The sequence below is a fragment of the Vombatus ursinus genome, unplaced genomic scaffold (assembly GCF_900497805.2).
Source record: "Vombatus ursinus unplaced genomic scaffold, bare-nosed wombat genome assembly UNPS02000577.1, whole genome shotgun sequence".
NCBI lineage: Eukaryota > Metazoa > Chordata > Mammalia > Diprotodontia > Vombatidae > Vombatus > Vombatus ursinus.
This window is the reverse complement of record NW_020940355.1, coordinates 17,213,501-17,238,411: the sequence shown is the minus strand read 5'-3', so window position 1 is coordinate 17,238,411 and position 24,911 is coordinate 17,213,501. Positions and strand designations below refer to the sequence as shown.

General features: G+C 36.5%; 1 pseudogene; it reads right to left on the bottom strand.

The window, feature by feature from the left end:
* Positions 1-15,349: 15,349 nt before the first annotated feature.
* On the bottom strand, positions 15,350-15,506 carry LOC114045796 (annotated as a pseudogene).
* Between the last annotated feature and the right edge of the window lie 9,405 nt (positions 15,507-24,911).

Genomic DNA, 24,911 nt, shown 5'->3' with positions numbered 1-24,911 from the left:
TTGAGCTCCAAATTTTCACCCCATCTCACCCCTCCCTCCACCCCAAGATGACATTCATTCTGAATACCTAGTCTGCCTTCCCTTCTATCTTCCCCCCTTCTCTTATCCCCTTCCCCTTCTACTTTCCTGTATGGCAGGATAGATTTCTGTACCCCATTTCCTGTATTTCTTATTTCCCAGTTGCATGTGAAAACATTTTTTTTAAACATGTTTTTTTAAACTTTGAGTTCCAAATTTTCTCCCTTCCTCCCTCCCCACCCACCCTCATTGAAAGGCAAGCAACTCAATATAGGTTATACGTGTGCAGTTATGCAAAACACTTCCATAGTAGACATGCTGTGAAAAACTAACTATATTCCCCTTATTCTTATCCTGCCCCCCCCAATTTATTCTATTCTTTCTTTTGACCCTGTCCCTCCTCAGAAGTATTTGATTCTGGTTATCCCCTTTCCCAATCTGCCCCATTCTCTATCATCCCTCTACTCGCTTGTCCCCTTCCCCCCTATTTTCCTGTGGGGTAAGACAGATTTCCATACTCAATTGAGTGTGTATGTTATTCCCTCCTTAACTCAAATCCTTTGAAAATAAAATTCACTCATTCCCTCTCACCTTCCCCTGTTTCCCTTCCACTGTAAGAGCCCTTTCTTTTCTGTTTTTTGTGAGATAATTTACCCCGTTCTACCTCTCTCTTTCTCCTTCTACTAGTATAATCCTCTCTCACCCCTTAATTTTATTCTCCAGATATCACCCCTTCATCTTTAACTCACTCTGTGCCCTCTATCTTACATACATATAATTCTTTCCCTCCAACTACGCTAATACTGACAAAGGTCTCACGAGTTACAAATATCATCTTTCCATGCAGGAATGTAAACAGTTAAACCCTAATAAGTCTCTTATGATTTCTTTCCTGTTTACCTCTTCATATTCCACTTGAGTCTTGTATTTGAAAGTCAAATTTTCTATTCAGCTCTGGTCTTCTCATCAAGAATGCTTGAAAGTCCTCTATTTCATTGAATGACCATTTTTTTCCCCTGAAGGATTATACTCAGTTTTGCTGGGTAGGTGATTCTTGGTTGTAATCCTATCTCCTTTGCCCTCTGGAATACTATATTCCATGCCCTGTGGTCCCTTGATCTAGAAGCTACTAAATCTTGTGTTACCCTGATTTTGTTTCCACAGTATTTGAATTGTTTCTTTCTGACTGATTGTAATATTTTCTCCTTGACCTAGAACTCTGGAATTTGCCTACAATATGCCTAAGAGTTTTCCTTTGGGGATCTCTTTCAGGAGGTAATCAGCGGTTTCTTTCCATTTCTATTTTGCCCTCTGGTTCTAAAATATCAGGGCAGTTTTCCTTGATCATTTCTTGAAAGATGATGTCTAGGCTCTTTTTTTTTTGATCATGGCTTTCAGACAGTCCAATAATTTTTAAATTCTCTCTCCTAGATCTTTTTTCCAGGTCAGTTGTTTTTCCAATGAGATATTTCACGTTGTTTTCTAATTTTTCATTCTTTTGGATTTGTTTTACAGTGTCTTGATTTCTCATAAAGTCACTAGCTTCCAATTGCTCTATTCTAACTTTTAAGGAAGTATTTACTTCAATAATCTTTTGGACTTCGTTTTCCATTTGGGCAATTTTGCTTTTGAGGGCATTCTTCTCCTCATTGACTCTTTGGACTCCTTTTGCCATTTAGGTTAGGCTATTTTTTAAGGTGTTATTTTCTTCAGCATTTTTTTGGGTCTCCTTTAGCAAGCGGTTGACTTGTTTTTCATGATTTTCTTGCATCACTCTCATTTCTCTTCCCAGTTTGTCCTCTACTTCTCTTACTTGCTTCTCAAAATCCCTTTTGAGCTCTTCCAAGGCCTGGGACTGATTCATATTTTTCTTGGAGGCTTTGGATGTAGGAGCTTCAACTTTGTTGTCTTCTTCTGGTTGTATGTTTTGATCTTCTTTGTCACCAAAGTAAGATAATATAGCTGACTCATTTTGTGCTGCTTACTCATGGTCCTGGCCAATTACTTGAGTTTCAAACTCTTTGTTAAGGTAAGAGTCTGCTTCCAATGTGGAGAATGTACTGTCCCAAGCTTCGGGGGTTTGTATGGCTATTTTCAGAGCTACTTCTAGGGACCTGTAATTTTCAGTTCCTCCTAGGTGGTATGATAAGGGGTGAGGTGTTTCCTCTCAGCTGCCACAACAAGCTTCACCAGGCCAGCACTCCTCCTTGCCCCAGGACTGCCCCTGTGAACTGTGCCCAGATCCAAGCATGGGCAAAGCAAGAGATTCCTCCTTCAACACTGGCAAAGAGATCCTTGAAATCCCCCTCTGATCAGCCACTTGATTCCCCCTCAGTCTGTGGGCCAGAAGCTCAGGAGGCAGCCATGGCCCGCCCTCAGCACTTGTGGCTGAAACCTAGCATCTCTCTCTCACCGCAGTCACAGACTTTTCCCACTGACTTTCTAAGTTGTCTTTGGCGTTCCTGGGTTGAGAAGTCTAGGAACCACCGCAGCTGCCCATGATTCAGTCCTCTGAGACCTGCTCAAGGGTTGCTGTGGCCTGCGCGCCCACACTGAACTGCACTCCTCTCCCCATCAGGCGCGATATACCTTTCTGATCAACCATCCAGGCTGTCTTTGGCTGGAAATTTGTTTCACTCTTTTTGTGGGTTCTGCTGCTTTAGAATTTGTTTAGAGCCAGTTTTTATAGGTATTTGGAGGAGTTTGGGGGATAGCTCAAGCATGTCATTGCCTTCATTCTGCCATCTTGGCTGTGCCCCCCTTCCTATACTTTTCAAGTTGGAACTTTTCACTGCCTTTTTTCAACTGGAATGCCACTGTGCCCTTTCAGAAGGCTAGTCCAAGGAAAGAGGAAAAATTTTGTAGCAGGTATTATTGGGAATGAAATTGAGATCCCATTAGAGTAAAATTCAATTATTGAACATCATTGTGTGTCCAATGAAGCGCATACACCATAGGCTTGTAGAACATGAAAGATTCAACTTTTGTAATTTGTCACCATTTCTCTGATTCTTTATATTTATGCATTTACAAATAAACTGTTGTTTTATTGGTGTGGATTATCCCACCATCATTTTAGATTGACAACCCTCCAAAGCTTCATAGACTAATGAGGCAGCTAAATGATACAAGACAGAGTACTTGACTCTGAGTCAGAATGATATCCTGCTCAGACACCGACTATCTGTATGTGCCTGGACAAGTGACTTAATCCTTTGATTCTCAGTTTTCTTATATGAAAGACTATGATAATAATTGCACTTATTTCACAGGGTTGTCATGAGGACCAGATGAGATAATAGTAGTAAAATGGCCCATAAGATGTTAAGTATTGTTTATAAGTTAGCTATTATTTATTATTTGTGGGTCAGCTGGGGGCACAGTGGAAAGAGTGCTGGGCTTAGAGTTAAGAGGATATGAATTCAAATCTGGCCTCAGACATTTACTATCTGTGTGATCTGGGCCAAGGCACTTAATCCTGTTTGCCTCAGTTTCCTCATCTTCAAAGTGACCCAGAGAAGGAAATGGCAAACCACTCTAGTATTTTTGTCAAGAAAACCTCAAATGGGGTCACGAAGAGTCAGACATGACTGAAAACTATTACATATTGTTAGTATCATAGCATCATCATCATTGTTATCATCATCATTATCATCATCATCATCATTATTATGAATTGCTGCAGCTGAACCAAATAAACCATTACCTGATGTCCAACTTTCTGACAATGAGTCATTCTGAACAATAGTTGTATGGTCCAATGCCAGGTCCAATTCCAAATTAACTAGACCTTCCAATGCTTTTAATTTTATAAATCTAATTTTATAACCAGAGACACCTCCACACCAGGATCAGACATTGGGGTAGGGCTTCAATTGAGGTATTATCTTATTATGCAATAGAAATTTAATGTAATTAAGAAACTAAAATCCCTTCACTTGTAAAATGTTTTTTGTATTTAGAATTAATTGTTCCAAATAGCTCCTAGATTGGTGCTTTGCACACTGTAGGCAATCAATAAATGTTTAATGAATGAATGAGTGGTTTAAAAATCATAATTTGGGACAGTATATCCACTTATGTTATAAACAAGTATTGCCTTCAAAGTGGTCAAATGGAGAATCAAAAACTTGGAAATTTCCAAATTCAAGTTTTCAGAATCTGAAGACCACATGTGATCCATATAGTGTTTCATTCTTTTAAGTGCTACAAATAAAACACAATTTAAAAGAATAGTTTTTGTTTTTGTTTTGTTTTTTTAGAAAATTAACAAGTCTCAAAATTTTTGGGGGGGAAATAAAGCCCGCTAGATTTCATTCTAGTCACACCCAAACCAAGGAAAGCTTGATTAGAATAGTACATTTTGACTGTAACTATCCTTAAATGGCAGTTTGGAGCTGGGCCCAATAGCTAGGGAGAAACCCTGTTCAGCAATTTTCAATGTTTTTTTTTTGTTTCTTCAGAAAGACGCTATCTACTTACGGAATTAGGGTTCTCTATGAGAACTCTTTCTGGGGGGAAGATTGTTAGCCTCAATGCCAGTCAGAAGATAAGATTTATAATTGATCTGTTCAGGGGATTTTTCTGGAGTCAAGGAGAAAGAGGGAAGTGTGTGTGTGTTGGGGGAGGAGGGAGAATGTGATGTCCTTCAAGGAAAACTTACTTGAATTCTTTCTGTCATTTCCTTAGAAACATTTCAACCAGTACTTGTGGGATATCTATATAGGAAAGAAGTAGCACCCTTTAAAGGATTATGTAGCTCACAATATCTTCAACTGGTGTCTACATAAATGAATATATCCCTTGTTCAAAGAAATCTCAGTTATTTGAAAATAAGAGGGAAGATATTCACTCAACAGCATAAAAACTGGCAAATTATTCATTTCTTTTGTCAAATATTAGGCAGCAGTTTCAAAGAACTATGGAATGTAATTGTACAAAGTGTTCAAATTTTCTTTCCTATTACATACATTTCTTTTCTTTCATGATTTGCAGTCGTGGTGGGGGGACATATATGATTTCCATCATCTTTTTTTTCCTGGATTGCATCTCTAGTTTATTCAACTGATATTTATGTAGCATAGTTATGAATTTTAATTCTAATCTCCCCCACCAAAATCTACCTATATCTATGTCTTCCTTAAAATATGTTATCCATAACTAAACAAAATATTCCAGATGAAGTCTGATGAGGACTAAGTATAGCAGAACTACAATCTTCTTCAGTCTAGATGTCAAGTTTCAACTAACATTTGAATTCTAGTATATCACACTGTTGATTTATATTAAACTTCTAGTCAAATAAATCCCCTCATTATTACATCTACACAATTTCTTACTTGATAGATTATTATTATTTTTTAACTAGAGGTAAGAATTTCTCTCTAGAAATAAAATTTCATCTTATGAGCTTCGAACCACCATTCCAACTGTTGTGATTTCATTTGATGATGATTCTATCATTCAATATATTAGCATTCCCTTTCAGCTTCACGTAATAATTTTAAAAAATGGTTAGCATGCCATCATCCAAGGCATTAATAATAGTGTCCAATATTAGTACTCCACTGGTCCCAGCACCACTCTATTAGGAATCTCTCTTCAGATAAATGTTTTTATATTTTTCAATGCTTTTGACATCCAATGTTTCAAAATTTTTTTAAAAAAAATAGTGAGTAGAACACTGTATATTAAGTTAGGGAGACCTTGTCTCAAGCCCTTAGTAGCTTTCATTCAGGGCAAGTCACTTAACCTTACTGAGCCTTAGTTTTATCATCTATAAAATGAAAGGGTTGAACTCAATGACCTCTAAGTTCCCAAACAGCTCTAAATCTATTATCTTATGACATCAAAGCTAATTTTTGAGGGGTAGAGGGGACTGAATTTGAGAAGATAAAAAAAACTGTATTGATATATAATCCACATTATTTCTTTTGAGTAAAGTTTAGCTTTCCATTTCCATAATTCATGAAGACATTTCCACCTAGACATCCACCAGACTCCTCGAATTGAAGATTTCTAAGGCAGATAGAATGGATAGTGTTGAGCCTAGAGTAAGAAAGACCTGAATTCAAATCAGGCCTTGGAAAATTCCTAGTTGTAAGACTCTGTAAAGCACCTACCCACCAGGGCTGTTGTGAGGATCAAGCAAGATAATAAATTTAAAGCACTTAGCATAAAGTCTGGCACGTAGTGCCATATAAATGTTGTACTATTATTATATTAAAACCATCATTGCGTCATCCCTAGACTCACTCCTTCTCCATGTTGCTCTATATTTGCTGATGTTACCACCCTTCTCACAATTTGCAAGTGTTGTACCTAAGAATTATACCTAGAAATCTCAAAGATGTCCTTATCTTAGGAAAATCATCCAGAGCCTCAAAACAAAAGTCATATTAGAAATGTAGCAGGCACTTTATCTGAGTGACTGTTTATTATTGACTTGGTGTTTACTTGCAAGAGATCCTCCTCCCCTCACAAACAGGGAAAGTTTCAAGCTTTTCCACTTTTTCCACAAGCTTTTCATTATTTAGGCAACTCAAGCTGTCTAAAAGCAACAAGATAGGCCACAGCTATGAGTATATAGAGACAATGTGTAGTGGATAGAAAAATGGCCTTGGTGCCAGGAAGATCTAGATTCAAATCTTACCTCTGATTTATATTGGCTGTATTACTCTGGATAAATCACTTTTTATCTCAGTACTCTAGACAGAATTCTTTTTTTAAAATTAATTAATTTATTTTTAGTTTTCAACATTCACTTCCACAAAGATTTTGATTTCCAAATTTTCTCCCCATCTTGGCCCATCCCCCAACCCAAAATGGCATGCATTCTGAATATCCCTTTCCCTAATCTGTCCTTCCTTCTATCTCCCCCAACCTTCTCTTATCCCCTTCCCCTTCAATTTTCCTGTAAGGCAGGATAGATTTCAATACCCCATTTCCTGTATGTTTTATTTCCCAGTTGCATGTGAAAACACTTTAAATTTTTTTTTTATCATTTGTTTTTAAAACTTTGGGTTCCAAATTTTCTCCTTTCTCCCTCCCTACCCATCCTCATTGAGAAGGCAAGCAACTCAATATAGGCTACACATGTGTAGTCATGCAAAACGCTTCCATAGTAGTCATGTTGTGAAAAACTAAATGTATTTCCCTTCATCCTATCCTGCCCCCCTTTATTCTATTCTCTCTTTTGACCCTGTCCCTCCTTAGAAGTGTTTGCTTCTGATTACCTTCTCCTCCAATCTGCTCTACCCTCTATCATCCCCCTGCTCTCTTGTCCCCTTCCCCCCTTATTTTCCTGTAGGGTAAGATAGATTTCCATACCTAATTGAGTGTGTACATTATTCCATCCTTAAGCCAAATCCAATGAGAATAAGATACACTCATTCCTTCTCACCCTCCCCTGTTTCCCCTCCACTGTAAAAGCCTTTTCTTGTCTGTTTTATGTAAGATAATTTACCCCATTCTACCTCTCCCTTTCTCCTTCTCCCAGTATACTTCTCTTTCACCTCTTAATTTTATTCTCCAGATATCACCCCTTCATCTTCAACTCATCCTGTTCCCTCCATTAATCTATATCTATATCTACACACACACACACACACACACACACACACACACACACACACACATATGCATACATATAATTTTTCCCTCCAACTATGCTAATACTGATCAAGATCTCATGAGTTACAAATATCATTTTTCCATGCAGGAATGTAAACAGTTCAACCTTAATAAGTCCTTTATGAGTTCTCCTTCCTGTTTAACCCTTCAAGTTTCTCTTGAATCTTGTATGTGAAATCAAATTTTCTATTCAGCTCTGGTCTTTTCATCAAGAATGCTTGAAAGTCCTCTATTTTACTGAATATCCATTTTTCCCCTTGAAGGATTATACTCAATTTTGCTGGGTAGGTGATTCTTGGTTGTAATTCTATCTCCTTTGACCTCCAGAATAATATATTCCAAGCCCCGTGGTCCCTTAATGTAGAAGCTCCTAAATCCTGTGTTATCCTGATTGTGTTTCCACAATATTTGAATTGTTTTTTTTCTGGCTGATTGTAATAGTTTCTCCTTGACCTGGAAACTCTGGAATTTGGCTACAATATTCCTAGAAGTTTTTCTTTGGAGATCTCTTTCAGAAGGTGATAGGTGGATTCTTTCAATTTCTATTTTGCCCTCTGGTTCTAAAATATCAGGGCAGTTTTCCTTGATCATTTCTTGAAAGATGCTGTCCAGGCTCTTTTTTTGATCATGGCTTTCAGATAGTCCAATTTTAAGTTCTCTCTCCTGGATCTATTTTCCAGATCAGTTGTTTTGCCAATGAGATATTTCACATTGTCTTCTATTTTTTCATTCTTTTGGTTTAGTTTTTACAATTTCTTGATTTCTCATGAAATCATTAGCTTCCATTTGCTCCATTCTTATTTTTAAGGATTTATTTTCTTCAGTGAGCTTTTGGACTTCCTTTTCCATCTGGTCAATTCTGCTTTTGAAGGTGTTCTTCTCCTCATTGACTTTTTGGATCTCTTTTGCCATTTGTGTTAGGCTATTTTTAAGGTCTTATTTTCTTCAGTATTTTTTGGGTCTCCTTTAGCAAGCTGTTGACTTGTTTTTCATGATTTTCTTGCATCACTCTCATTTCTCTTCCCAGTTTTTCCTCTACTTCTCTTACTTCCTTCTTTAAATCCTTTTTGAGCTCTTCCATGGCCCAGGACCAATTCATATTTCTTCTTGGAGGCTTTGGATTTAGGAGCTCTGACTTTGTTGTCTTCCTCTGGTTGTATGTTTTGATCCTCTTTGTCACCAAAGAAAGATTCTATGGTCTGACTTCTTTTGCACAGTTTGCTCATGGTCCCAGCCAATTACTTGAGTTATAAACTCTTTGTTAAGATAGGGGTCTGTTTCCAGTGTGGAGAATGTAGTTTCCCAAGCTTCAAGGGTTTTGTGCAGATGTTTTCAGAGATACTTCTAGGGACTTATAAATTTTCAGTTCTTCCAAGGTGGTAAGATAAGGGACACAGTGTTTACTCCTTTCCTGATCTGTGCTCTGGTCTATGAGTGACCACAAGCACTCTTTTCTGCCTTGGAACTGTGAGGAGGATTTCCTCTCCACTACCACTACAAGCTCCACCACGCCTGTATTCCTTCTTACCCCAGGACTGCCACCCAGAACTGTGACCCAGATTCAAGCACAGGCAAAGCAAGGGAATTCTGCCTCAGCACCAGCAAAGAGATCCCTACAATCCCCCTCTGATCAGCCACTCGATTCCCCCTCAGTCTATGGGCCAGAAGCTCTGGAAACAACTGCCACACCTGGGCCGTGTGCTGTGATTGGGGCTGGGATTGAGCTTCTCTCACTGCAGTCAAAGACTTTTCCTACTGACCTTTTAAGTTGTGTTTGGCATTCATGGGTTGAAGTCTGGAAATCACACAGCTGCCTGTTATTCAGTCCTCTGAGGCCTGTTTTGCCTGTGCACCCACGCCAAACTGCGTTCCTCTCCCAGCCCGGTGGGATATACTTTTCCAATCAACCATTCAGGTTGCCTTGGGCTGGAAATTTGTTTCTCTCTGTCTTTTTGTGGGTTCTGTTGCTTTAGAATTTGATTAGAGCCATTTTTTTACAGGTATATAGAGGGGGGTTTTGGGGAGAGATCAATCAAGTCACTGCTTTTACTCTGCCATCTTGTCTCTGCCCCCTGTGCTAAGTTTTTTACAGATATTATCTCTTTGGACCTCCAACAACCCTGGGAGGTAAGTATTGTTAATCCCCATTTTACAGTTGAGGAAACTGAGGCAGACAGAGGTAGGTTACTTGCCAAGGGTCATACAGCTAAGGAATACCTGAGCTTAGATTTGAACTCAGATTTTCCTTGAGAATTCTAATACTATCAATTATAGAGAGGTTGCCAAACTGTATTGACAGAGGAAGTTTTCTCACCTGTGACTTCCCTATTCTTATTAAATCATAGGTCCAGTCTTTTTCTCTATTCTTTTGGTAAATAATTAAGTTTTCTATAACTCTTGTTACTTTTTTAATAACTCAGCTACCACTAAGTCCATATATAGCCACAGCAATACAATAATGTGAATAAAATGTCAGATAGTTCCCAGTCTCTATGATATTACTCACTGTGAGGCTGACTTTGTCATATCCTATTAGTTACAAAGGTCTGTTGATTCTATCTATCTATCTATCCCATGTATCCCCTCCTTTCCTCTTCTGTTGTCAATATTCCAGTTCAAGCCTGAATTAATTCTGAAATATGCTGTGGTAATAGCTTCTGAAACGGTCTTCTTATGTACTGTCATTCCCATTCCAATATGTCATTAGTGTTCATTTAATTACAAATATAATATTCCTAATGAAGTGTTCTGACCATGGTACTGCCCTTCTCATACATCTTCACTGGCTAAGTATGCCTTGCAAATAAAATACAAACCCAGCCTGGCATGCATGGTCTTCCTTTTTTTTTTATTCTCTCTTTTAAAAAATATTTATTTTATTCTGGACTTAAGAAATAAACATTTCCATAACATAGAAGAATAAGGAAAAAATTATGCTTTTACATGAAAGTGCAAATCTATTATGTACAAGTTGCTATTCCTTTTAAACATATAATAAAGTTATCATGTAACTTTCTTTCTTCCCTCCCCACCTGCCCTAAAGATGACTACCATTACACACAAATATTGATATGGATGTGGATATGAACATAAATGTCTTTGTGTAAAACTATTTTATACATACTTTTATCAATTCATTCTCTGGATGCAGACAGTATCTTCCTTCATATGTTCTTTGTAGTTAATTTGGGTATTTATAGTAGTCAAAATGACTTAGTCACTTAAAGTTTTTCTTAAAACAATATTGTCATTACTGTATACAACATTCTCTTGGTACTGCTCATTTTTTTCTTCATTATTTTGTGCAAATATGTTCAAATTTTTTCTAGTATCATTGAACTCATCATTTCTTATAACACAGTAATATTCCATCACAATCATATACTAAAACTGGTTCAGCCATTCCCCAATTAACAGGCATCCTTGCAATTTCCAGTTTTTTGCCACCACAAGGAGAGCTACTATAAATATTTTTAAACATATAAATTCTTTTCCTTTTCCCCTAATCATCTTGCAAAACAGACCCAGTAGTAGTATTGCTGTTCAAAGGGTGTAATTGTTGGGCATAATTTCAAATTTCTCTACCAAATGGTTGGAGCTATTCACAGATCCACCAATAGTAAATTAGTGTCCTAATTTTTCCACAATCCTTTCAACATTTGTCACTTTCCCCTTCAATCATTTTAGCCAATCTTATATGTGGAAAACAATATCTTATGGTTGTTTTAATTTGAATTTCTTTAATCAATAATGATTTAGAGCATGTTTTCATATGACTATAAATAGTTTTGAATTCTTTATTGGAAAATTGCCTGTTCATATCCTTTCAACCTTCTATCAATTGGGGAATTACACAGGTCCTTAAAGATCTGACAAAGTTCTGTATAAATTTAAGCCATGAAACTCATCTGAGAAAAAAAAACTATATATGAAATTTTCCTCAAATTTTCTGTTTTCTTTACAATCGTGGCTACATTGATTTTATTTATACAAAAACCTTTTAATTTAATGTAATTGAAATTATCCATTTTATACCTCACATTGCTCTCTATCACTTGTTTATTCATAAATTTTCCACTTATCCATGAATCTGATATGTTTTATTTCATATTCCTCAAACTTTCTTCTAACATCTCTCTTTATATTTAGGTCATATATTCATTTTGATATTATCTTGGTAAATGGTGTAAGATATTAGTCTATGCCCAATTTCTGTAATATTGCTTTCCAGTTTTCCCAACAATTTTTACCAAATAATGAATTATCCCAAAGTTTTAGGTCCTTATACTTGTCAAATACAAGGTAATCGTATTTATTTGTTGCTGTAAATTTTATGTTTACTTGTTCCATTGATTTACCTTTTTATTTCTTAGCCAGTACCAGATAGTTTTAATAATTATTGCCTTATAATATAGTTTATGATATAGTGCTACTAAACCTCCTTCCTTTACATTTTTTATTAGTTCCATTGATATTCTTGACTTTTTGTTCTTTCAAATGATTTTTTTTTTGCTAATGCAATAAATTATTTTTGGTAACTTAATTGGAATGGCATTTGAATGTATAAATTAGTTTAGGTAAAATTGTTATTTTTTATTATATTGGCCCTACCTATCTATGAGCAATTAATATTTCTTCAATAATTTAAATCTGATTTTATTTCTATAAAAAATTTTTCTTATAATTTTTTGTTCTACAGTTCCTAGGTTTGTTTTGGCATGTGACCTCATAAGTTATTTTATACTGTCTGAAGTTATTTTGAATGGAATATGTCTTGCTATTTCTTCTTGTATTATTTTCTTTGTGATATATAGGAATGCTGATGATTTATGTGGATTTACTTAATATCCCACTACTTTGCTAAAATTATTATTTCAACTAACTTTTTAGTTGAATCTTTGGGAATTCTGAAGTATATATAATCACGTCATCTGTAAAAAGACATAGTTTTATTATCTCATTGTCTAGTCTGATTCCCTCTATTTCTTTTTTCTTCTTTTATTGCAATTGCTAGTATTTCTAATAAAATACTAAATAATATTGGTAATAGCGGGCATCCTTCTTTCATACCTTATATCACTGGGAGGGGTTCTAGCTTAGCCCCATTACAGTTAACACTTGCTAATGATTTTAGGTAAATGCTTTTTATCAATTTAAGGAAATATCCATTATATTTATACTTTCAAGTGTTTTAATAGAAATGACTGTTGTACTTTAAAAAAAAGTTTTTTCTGCATCTATTGATATAATCATATGATTTTTATTACTTTTATTGTTGATATAATCAACTATGTTAATAGTTTTCCTTATTAAGCCATCTTTGTGTTCCTGATATAAACTCCACTTGGTAATAATGTATAATCTTTGTAATATATAGTTGTAATCTTTTAGCCACTATTCTATTTAGAATTTTTGCATCCATATTCACTAATGAAATTGGTCCATAATTTTCTTCCTTTGTTTATACTCTTCCTTGTTTAGATATTAGTACTGTATTTATTTCATAAAATGAATTTGGTAGGATCCCGTCTTTGTCTTTTATTCCAAATAATTCATTTAACATTGGAATTAGTTGGTCTTTAAATATTGGATAGTATTCACTTGAAAACTCATCTGGTCTTGCTACTTTTCTTTTTAGGGAGCTCATTTATGGCCTGTTCAATTTCTTCTTTTCTAAATAAGTTTATTTAGGTATTTTATTTCCTCATCTGCTAATCAAGCTAATTTATAGTTTTGTAAATATTCTTCAATTTCACTTAAATTATTAAATTTATTGGCAAACAGTTGGGGGAAAGAACTCATTAGAATTAATTTAATTTCATTTTCATTAGTGGTATATTCATCCTTTTCATTTTTAATAGTTGTGATTTGGTTTTCTTCTCTCTCTTTTTAAATCAAATTGACCAATGGTTTATTTTATTTTTTTTTATAAAATCAATTCCTAACTTTATTTATTAATTGAATGGATTTTACACTCAATTTTATTAATCTCACATTTAATTTTTGTGATTTCCAAATCAGTGTTTAATTGGGGATTGTTCTTTTTCTAGTTTTTTTTTTTTAAATTGCACACCTAATCCATTGGTCTGTTCTTTATTCTATTATTGTAAGCATTTGGAGATATACATTTATCTCTGATCACTGCTTTTGTTGCATCCTATAGGTATTGATATGTTGTCACATTATTGTCATTCTCTTCAATGAAATTATTGATTTTTTCTATGATTTGTTCTTTAACTCATTCTTTAAGATTCGTTTGTCTAATACCTACTTAGTTTTTAATCTATGTTTCTTTGATCCCTGATTAAACATAATTTTACTGCATTGTGATCTGAAAAGGATGCTTTTAATATTTCCTTTTTTAACTATAAAGTTTTTAAGTACTAATATATAATCACATTTTGCAATGGTACTATGAACCACTTAGAAAAAAGGTATATTCCTATCTATTTCCATTCACTTGTTTCCAGATACCTATCATACTAGCTCATCTAAAATTCTATTCACTTCCTTGACATTTTTTCTTATTTATTTTTTAGTTAGATTTATCTAATTTTGAGAGGGAAAGATAAAAGTCCCTCACCTGCAATTCATTTAACTTTTCTTTTAAAAATTTAGATACTATACTATTTGGTGCATACAGATATGATATTGATATTGATTAATTGTCTATGTTACCTTTTATGAAAATGTAGTTACACTGTTCATCTCTTAATTAAATCTTTGTCTGACATCATAACTTTGTCTGAAACTGTAATTGTTACCCCTGCCCTTTTCTGCATCAGCTGAAACTTAATAAATTCTACTCCAACCCTCCATTTTAACTCTGTGTGTACCTCTCATTCTTAAATGTGTTTCTTGTCAATATTATATTGTTTAATTCTGAATTTTAATCCATTCTGCTATCCATTTCTGTTTTATTGGTGAGTTCTTCCCATTCACATTCAAAGTTGTAATGACTATTTGTGAATTTTCTAAATGTGGCCTTCCTAAATATTACTTCAATCTCCCTTTTCTATTCTTCATAGTATACATAATTTATTCTAAGTTCTAGCCCAACTATTCAGATTTCCAGATATAGCACCTTCTCCTTCCAGATCTGATAATATGTACATGTTACTTTCATTGTTTAGAAAAGATCTATTCCCATCCCACCATATTTAAATCTTTTTTTTTTTTATGTTAAGGTTTCAGATACTATCTCTTCCAGGAAGCTTTCCAGCATAGAAGGACTGGAAACTTTGGTTTGAAAATGGAAGACCTGGAAAGAAGCCCTTGTGCCCCTCACTGCCTATATGACTATGGGAAAGCCACTCTATCGTTCTAGGCCTTAGTTTCCTCATCAGTTTAACATGTGTTAAATCAGTTTAAATCAGTTAAATGCAGAGAAAATATTGTTTTAATACCTTTTTCACCTGATTTAAAGAACTTATGTGAAGTTCACTTCTAATGTAATGTATTTATAAATTGTTTCTAAACTATATATTGTGGGGGTTTTTTTATGGTTTCAGTTTATTTATTTTGATACATTCTGTCCCCAAGAATTAATTAAAACTCTTCTGGTATATACACGCCGTGAAGTAAGACCCCAAGGACATCCAAATGCTGAGTTTTCACTTCGTTATTCTGGCCAATGGGCATACCATCAGGGTTTCTCTTGTCCACTGATTGCTTCCAATCTAGATGTTCAAACAGTCCTTCATCCCCAAAGCAAGCTCAGAACAGTTGGTTCAGGCACCTCTCCTAAATCCCAGGTAGAGCACTAGGGGGATGAAGCCCCAGAGGATGGTGAACTGGCCGCTTTTTTCGAAGAGCTGCTGCAACCCCTGCTTGGACTCCTTGCTCAGCTTCACCATGGTGACGGCGGCGATGGCAGCGCCCCCAGCAAGCTCGGGCTCCCGCGGTCTCTCTGCTCTGCCTGCCTCCGGCGGCTGCGGTATTTTTTTAAATGGAAACTGTCATCATCAATGTCATCATCATTATCTCTGTTTGTTGTAATTACATGCTTCTCTTAAGTTACAGGCTTACTGTTATGTAGGTCATCTCTTCCATTAGTCTTATGGATTTTCTGAACATGATTCCCTCTTTGAATATCTCAAACTTCTCTTCTTAAACTTTCCTATGTACTTCTTTCATTTTACCATGGTTTAAGAATTATGTGTTATGCATTGTAAACAGACAAGTATAGTGGAGTAAGAGCTGCCCTCAAAACCTTTCTGGTTTTTTGAGAAGGGTTCAAGTCCTGTCTCTGAAACACTAACTTTGTCATTCTGGGTAAGTCATTTAACTTCTCAGCATTCTTAACGACTCTCCAAAGCATTAAGTTGCAAAACAGATGCTGATGACTTTGGTAGAGGGAATTTCCTCTAGAGCAGGATTTCTTAAGTTGTAGTACATGAATTTATTATACTATTTTGTTTAGTCTAATAACTATATTTTGATATATTTGATTTCTTTTAAATCTTATATATTTTATTTTATGAATTTAACAACATGATTCTGAGAAGGTTATCCATAGTCTTCACCAGATCTTCTAGAGAGGTCCATGACACAATAAGAGTTAAGAACCCCTGATCTGAAGGGAGTTCCTCACATGGAATAAATGAAAACTCCAGGAAAAAAACAAAACAAAACTTACATTATAATCATTGGAGTATATGTCTTCCAACTGGAAATCAAAATTTTCTTATGATGAGGTATTGTAGCATTTTTCACATTGATATACCCAATGCATAGTATATTTAAGAAAGTATTGGGATTGGAACCACAAAATCTCAGAGTGGAAAAGGATCTTTTAGATTATGTAATCCAAATGGTATAAGAAGAGAATCTACCTACAACATTCTCAAACAAATGATCTATAATTTGATAGATAACATCTAGTCAGCAAGAACCTTTCCAAAGGTGATATTCCGATATCAGCTTACTAAAGTTATTATAACATCTCTCTCTTTCTCTCTCTCTCTCTCTCTCTCTCTCTCTCTCTCTCTCTCTCTCTCTGTCTCTCTCTCTCTCTCTCTGTCTCTCTCTCTCTCTCTGTCTCTCTCCTTCCTTCCTTCTTTCCTCCCTTCCTTCTTCCTTTCCTTGGTTTCTCCATTTCTTCCTTTTTTCTTTCCTTTTTTTCTCTCTCTCTTTCCACACACACACACACACACACACACACACACACACACATGCCAATATTTGACTAAACCTGTGATTTCATTGGTATAGAGAGTTCCCAGTGAGGAACTTTTTCAACCAATGCAGACTGGCACCTCTATGTGATTTATAGATTTAGCCAGTTCTCTGGGGGCATTTAACAGGTTAAATGACTTGCCCAGGATTGCATAACCAACATATGTCACAGGCAGGACTTGAAATCAGGTCTTTCTGAGTCAAAGTCTAGCTTTTAATCCATTGCACTAGGACCATCTGACTCTGCTTCTTTTTGTCTCTCTGTCCCTGTCTCTTTCTCTTTCTCTGTCTTTCTGTCTGTCTCTGTGTGTGTGTGTGTGTGTCTGTCTCTCTATGTCTTTCTGCTTCTCTGTCTATCTCTATGTCTCTCTCTCTATCTCTCTGTCTCTCTATCTCCTTTTATCAATTACATTCTCCAGCCAAATTCATTGTTTTCTTTTTGCTGTCCTATCTTTCTTCCCAGCCTTAATGAGGGACAGTGAAATGGCAGTCATATGAGCAGTGGCCTTACAGGAATATGAGAAGGGAAATGTGTTGTGCTATCCAGATGATCTCTTTTCATACTTGGTAAAAGAAAAATGAGAACGCTGACAAAATCAGTTTGTGTCGGCTCCTTCAAAACATTTCTACAGGTCAGGCACAATTCCAGCACTCTTCCATATAAGTCAGTGCTGTCAATGAAGATATAGTTCAGCAAAGTGTCAAAGCAGCCGTCTGTAGTTTTGGCTCTCTTTATTTTTATGCTGACACAAGAAATGTGAACAGAATGAGCTGGAAGCTTGATTCTGACAATAGTTCATGATTAAAAGTAGCTCACTAATAACTCAGGAGCACAGTTTTGTTTTGTTTCGTTTTTTTTTTTTTTGGCTTTGTACCAGCTCACAATATGCCTAAGGCATGAGATATGCTACACAGTCAGTACCTAAACATCAATATCAGACTTTTCAATTCAACTCAACAATCACTTATTAAATACCTACTATATGCAAGGTCCTGTGTTTTTTTTTATTTCTTTTTATTAGGGAGATAAAAACAAAAATGAAAAATATCATTCCTGTCAAGATAAGTTGAGGAGAGCATTAAAAACCAAGATGATTAGAAAAGGTCTGTGTAGGAGGTAGAATCTGAGATAAACTTTGATCCTTCAAGAAACCAAGGAACCTAAGAAGTGGAAATGAAGAGGAAATGCATTCCATTTATGGATGCAGCTGGTGCAAAGGTATGGAAGCAAGGGATGGATTTTAATTTGTGATGATTGATGGATTAATTAAAGGGAAATTACAATCTCTACAGCTAAACAAGTGAAATAGTTTGGTGGTTTTATAGCTTATTCACAACAATGGCTAGATTTTCTGAGACATATTGTTCAGGATGATAAAAAAATGAAATATCTTAAAAATATTCTAGAATCAAACTATAAATGCCTTTCAATGCTAGGCTGAAGAATTTGAATTTTATCCAGAGGAAGCAAGAGGTACTCGAATTTTGGAGCAGGAGTATGATGAAATCTTAGCAATTATGGCTTAGTGAGAGCCTTTTGGTGGATAAGTAGAGGATAGATTGGAGAGGAAAAAAACACTGGAGGCAAGGAAAGAATGTTGGAGGTTTTTTTTGTGCATTCGGTGACAGATGACTACAGAGTGAATTAGGACAGTGTTTGTTTGACTGAAGAGAAGGGACACATGCTATACTGTGGAGATGTAATTGACAAGACTGTGATGATGGTCTAGTAAAAGATACTAAGCTGGAGTTATCAGTCAGGTAGAACAAAACTAAGAGAAAGCAGTGATACAGTAGTCAAGGAAAGATAAATGTATTTAGAAGGCCACAGTACTCAGTAATGTCAAAGCCTATGAAGAAATCAAGAGACTAAAGTCTGAGAAATTATATTGAAGCTAGCAACTAAAAATCATTGGAAAGTTTGTAAAGGAGTGTGTTTCAGCAGAACATTGTGATTGGAAACCAGAAAAAAAAGGAGTTGATGGGAGGAAGGAAAATTGAGGCAATAAAGACAGATTATCCTTTTTAGAAAGTTGGCTGTAGAAAAATAGATAATTGGTGATAGCATGAAGAGGCTTCAGGATTCAATAAACATTTATCAAGGATGGACTAGATACCTGAACAAGTTTGTAGGCAAGTAAAAAGGAGCCAGAGTATAAGGGTAGATTGAAGATAAGGAAAAAATGAGGGAATGATAAAGTGTGAAACTAGAGGAACTAAAGTTTATGGAGTCAATAGCTCAAGTGGAGTGATTGGTCTTGACAATGAAAAACACCAGGATTTAGAGCAAAGGAGGAGAGAACAGTGTGTGTGTGTGTGTGTGTGTGTGTGTGTATGTGGAGGGTGCTAAATAATGAAGAGGTGGCTTGATGCGTGGACTAGGTTAGCATAAATAGGAAGAGAGAGCTCATGATGGATGGCTTCAATTTTCTTAGTGAAGTAGGTAATGAAGTCCTTGGTTGAGATGAGGAAGAGAAAAGATTTGGAAAAGCCACTATTTGGATCATGATGAAAAGTCAAAGAAGAATAAAATGTTTCCTGTAAAAAAGTAAGGGTCTAAATGAGATTAAATCACATAAACTTATAGTGCAATTAATGGAAATGATTGAAGGATTTTCTTTAGCAATATTAAGCAGCATTCAAAATAGAGGCAGGGAAAATAGATAATAGGGGTAATATCATTTGTGGTTTGTCAAGGAATAATTATTGATGAGTCAAGTTGAGCATTTATCCAGAAGTAGAGGATAATCTATTTTTGAATTGTTCATCCATAGGTACTGGGGGCTTTACAAGACTATAAGAAAGCAAGGGAAACAGGTGGCCTCCAGCTCAGAGAACTGCCACCTGTTTCAGCATAGCCCTGAGCAAATAGACAACTTCTAGTGGCCAGACTACCTTGTACTCCAGTGGAGCCCCAGGGAAATGCAGAAAAACCCATTGGCCTCAACACACATTAGCACTACGACCTCCAGCACCAGGTAAGCTGTCAAACCCCTATGAACTTCAGCAGCACCATTCACCCCCACCCCACCCCCTCAGTAAAGCACTAGATATGGGGATCCCCAGTGGGCCTCAGGGAACACTAGTGCCAAACCAAGTAGACAGCCAGAACCTGCAGCTCCTGGCACAAGAAGCCTGAGACAATGCCCCTTCCACCCCAGTAGTAAGAGCTCAAATTTGAAAGAAAGGAGAAAAGGCCAAAAAAGATAAGAAAAAAACCAACAAGAAAATAATCTGATCATAGAAAGTTGTTATGGTGACAGGGAAGATCAAGACATAAACTCAGAAGAGGACAAAAGTGTCAAAGCATCCATAGGCAAAACTCCAAAGATAAGAGGAAGTGGTCTCAAGCCCAGAAAGAACTCATGGAAGAGCTCAAAAAGGAGCTTAAAAATCATATAAAAAGGTAGAAAAAATTGGGAAAATAAATGAGAGTGATGCAAGAGAATTATTAAAAAAAGAGTCAATAGCTTATGAAAAGAAAAGAACTGCTTACAAAGTAGAATTGGCCAAATGAATAAAGGAGACATAAAAATCCACTGAAGAAAATTCCTAAGAAGTGCAATTGACCAAATGAAAAAGGAAGTACAAGAGCTAATTGAGGAATACAACTCTTTAAAAGTTAGAATTGGGCAAGTAGAAGCTAATGACTCTATGAGACATCAAGAATTAAACAAATTTGAAAGAATGAAAAAAAAAATAGAAGAAAATGTAAAATACCTCATTAGAAAAACAACTGACCTGGAAAATAGATCCAGGAGACACAATGTCAGAATCATTGGACTACCTGAAAGCCCTAATCAAAAGGAGAACCTAGACAGCATATTTCAAGGAATTTTCGAGGAAAACTGCCCTGGAACCAGAGGGCAAAATAGTCATTGAAAGAACCCACTGATCACCTCAGGAAAGAGATCCTAAAATAAAAACTCCAAGGAACATTATAGCCAAATTACAGATCTATCAGGTCAAGGAAAAATACTGCAAATGACCAGAAAGAAACAATTCAAATATTAGGGAGCCACAATCAGGATTACAAAGGACTTAGCACCTGGAATGTTAAGGGATAGAAGGTCATGTAACATGATATTCTGGAAGACAAAGGATCCAGGACTACAAACAAGAGTCACCTACACAGCAAAATTGAGTATAAATCTTCATGGGAAAAAATGGTTATTCAATGAAAGAGAAGGCTTTTAAACTTTCATAAGGAGAAGACCAGAAATGAATAAAAAAAGAAAATTGATCTCTTATATTAACATCCCAGAGAAGCCTAAAAAAGGTAGAAAGGGGAAAGAATACATAAGGGATTCAATGAAGGTGAACTGCATACATTCCTACATGGGAAGATGATACTGGTAATTCTTAAAAATTGTATCACTAATAGCATAACTAGAAGTAATATACATAGACAGAGAGTGCAGGTATAAAGTGAATTGAAGGGAATGACATAAAAATAATTAGGAGATGATAAAGGGGAGTACATAGATTGTAGAAGGAAGGGAAAGATAAATTGAGAGTAAATTATTTCACACAAAGAGGCATAAAAAACCTATTAGAGTGGAAGGAAAAATGGGAGGGGGGCAATGGGCATCACTAGAATCTTACTCTCATCAGTATTGGCTCAAAGAGGGAATAATATACACAATCAGTTGAATATAGAAATCTATCTTAGGCTTAGATTCTTATAATCTAGCCATGGCTATGACTCTTAAAATCTAGCCACTGCTTACTCATGTTCAGACTCCTTAAGAGTCTGTCCAATATAATGGATGTTCTAATAAACCTTGTCTTTGGCTGAAAGAAGACTTGGGTTGAATTCTTTTGGGCAGGACCTGTGTGTTGTGATTTTGGGGTCCCAGGACCCCCTGAACCCCAAAACCGCATCATTTTGGTGGCCTGCACGGAGAAACTGCCTAACCCCAAGTTCTTCTCCAGCCAATACTGGAAGGTATGTAAGCCTCCTCCCTCCCGTCCTTCCTTGCTCTGCAGTTCAGGTTACTCTCCAAGCACCGAGGCTTGGAGGTGCTTTTCTGGCAGACAGTTACGAGGCTCTGTAGCACTGGGCCTGTCGCTCTCATGCTCTTGGTCCACTGAGTCAGTTCAAGACCATGGACCTGGGTACACCTTCTACAGCATAGAGGACAAGGATGAATGCCCTATCTGGAAGTGTGTCTGTTAATTCCCTTGGTGCTAGGGAATTGGAAAAAACTGCAGTTGCTTTTGGTTCCCTGAGGCTTACTTACTCCCTTCCCTCTGCACCTCTGAATCCTCCTTCATGGAGGTTACAGGGAAAGTTAGAACAGCTAAAAATATCTTGGCAGATTCTGGAGGTTTTGTGATTGATCATTAGGGAGTTTTGAAACACCTTTGATTTTGCCATCCCCCACCTGGGGAAGGAAGGAGGGGGGAGGGGCATCAACTACAGCATGGCCCCACTGGCAATGGCCCTGGGCTCTGGGGCAACCTTTGCCTGGAAGCATCACCCGGGTTCAGCACATCCTGCTCAAGGTAAAGAAGCTGGCCTCTGAACTTGGGTAAGCACACTATTTTAATTTTGTAGTTTTAACTGTTAATGATGAGATGTTTATTCTCTGTAAAGTAATTTGGAAGTGCATTTAACAAAACTGAAGTCACCTGATTGGTAATGGGTTTGTTTCAAGTTTCAAATTTGTGAACTTAACTTTCTGTATCAGTTATGTCAAGCAACTTTTCATAATTTGGTTACTGCTAAAATAATTTAGCTGTTATTGGTTATTGTTTTAATGTGTAAACTTAGCCAAAAAAGCTTGTTTGGGTTATGTATGGCTTGCTGAGAATTTGCAAGTGCATGGAAATCTTTCATGATTGGTTTTTTACACCAGGACAAATTTAAGTTTGAGATGTAAATCCTGGAAAACTTTTTCCTAAGCTGTAATTAGTAAAACTTGCTGTTTGAGGTAAAAGCTCCTAGGATTTTATTTTGAGTTGTCTGATGGGTCATAATCCATCAATAATGAATAATCTACCATCTGAGAGAAATGCCACAAGCTACTCAGAGAAGGTGAAACTAGTGGGAAGCCAGTACTGGGAAAAGCTGAGAGGACAATTTTAGCCTCAGTCTAAGATGGGATCCTCCTGGCTCAACTTCCCCATTATGTTCCTTTGAAAGGTAATGTTACCCACCTGGCTATTCCTGAGTCTGGCTATGAGGTGGATTTGATACTGCATGGTTGGAAAACTGAATTATCTGAATCCAAACAGAGCTAACGGTATTTTATCCTCTCAAAGTTGGGCCCTAAATGTAGTCCCTGCTTTATATCTGGGCCCTCCATTTTTTTTTCTGTCAGATTTATGTCTCCCAGACTATGGGCCATTCACCTACAGTTGGTAGCAAACATCAAGTACCAGCCAATGTCCCCATGTCATTACCTGGATGCAGCCTGTGCTCTGTCCCAGTCAACCTCTTCTTTGGGACCCCCTTGAGGCAGGGACAGCTCTACACCCCTTGCCAGCAGGAATCAGTTTCAGAAGCCGAGACATTTGCCTCTTACTCCAAAAGAATTTAGGTCCCATTTGTTTGAGAGGGGAATGATGGGGTTGGGATCTGGGCCCCAGAAAGGAAAAACCCTGGACTTTCCCACATGGCAAAATCTCTGGCATTTATAATCCCATCAACTGGCCTTTCATTGTGGCTACACCCAATCTCCCCTCCATTGTCTTGCCTCCCTATGGCCCCAGGCCACTTCCCACCCTTGGTCCTATCTAGACTCCATTCTCCCTTGACCATGTGATCCAGGTCCCTGAAATTCTATTACCTCATAGACTACTTGGCCACTCCTAGATCCCTCCCATAGTCTTTCTGTATATAAGGTCCATCTTGTCTCCATTAAGATGCTTACGTTCTTATAATCTAGCCAAGGCTCTGATTCTTAAAACCTAGCCACCGCTTACTCATGTTTGGACTCCTTAAGAGTCTTCCCAATATAATGGATGTTCTAATAAACCTTGTCTTTGGCTGAAAAAAAAAAAAGAAATCTATCTTACCCAAAAGGAGAGTAGGAAGAAAGTAGATTAAATAAGGCTAGGCTGGGGGTTGACAGAAGGGAGGGTAGTAGACAGAAGCAAAACATTGGTGATGAGGGAAAGGGTGAAAAGAAAGAGAGGATAAATAGGAGGAAAAATAGGATGGAGGGAAATATAGAGTTAGCAATCATAAACGTGAATGTGAATGGGATGAACTTCCCCATAAAATGGAATTGGATAGCAGAGTGGATCAAAAACCAGAATCTTACAATAATTGTTTACAAGAAACACACTTGAAGCAGAGTAAAGAGTAAAGGCAAGGGACTGGGGCAGAATCTATTGTGCTTCAGCTGAAGTAAAAAAAAAAAAGGCTGAGATAGCAATCTTGATTTCAGACAAAGGAACAGCAAAAATAGACCAAATTAAATTTAAGGAAGGAGATAAGGAAAGAAACTACATCTTGCTAAAAGGTACCACAGGCAACAAAGTAATATCACTACTAAAAATATATGCATCAAGTGGTATAGCATCCAAATTCTTAAAGGATAATTTAAGTGAGTTACAGGTTCATGATCAAGCAAGAGATAGAGAGCATTACAAAATGAAAAATAGGTAACTTTGATTACATTAAATTGAAAAGCTTTTGCACAAACAAAACAAATGCAACGAGGAGTAGAAGGAAAGCAGACAGCTAGGAAACAATCTTTACAGCAAGTGTCTCTGATAAAAGCCTCATTTCTTAAATATGTAGAGAATTGAGTTACATTTAAAAGAATATAAGCCATTACCCAATTGATAAATTGTCAAAGGATATGAAAAGGCAGTTTTCAGATGAAGAAATCAAAGCTGTCTGTAGGCATATGGGGAAGTGCTCTAGATCACATTTGATTAGAATAATGCAAATCAAAACAACTCTGAAGTACCATATCACATATCAGATAGGCTAAATGACAATAAAGGAAAAACAATAAATGTTGGAGAGGAAATAGGAAAATTGGGACACTAATGCACTGTTGTTGGAGTTGTGAACTGAGATTACCTCTGAAAAGCAATTTGTAACTATGCCCAAAGGGCAATCAAAT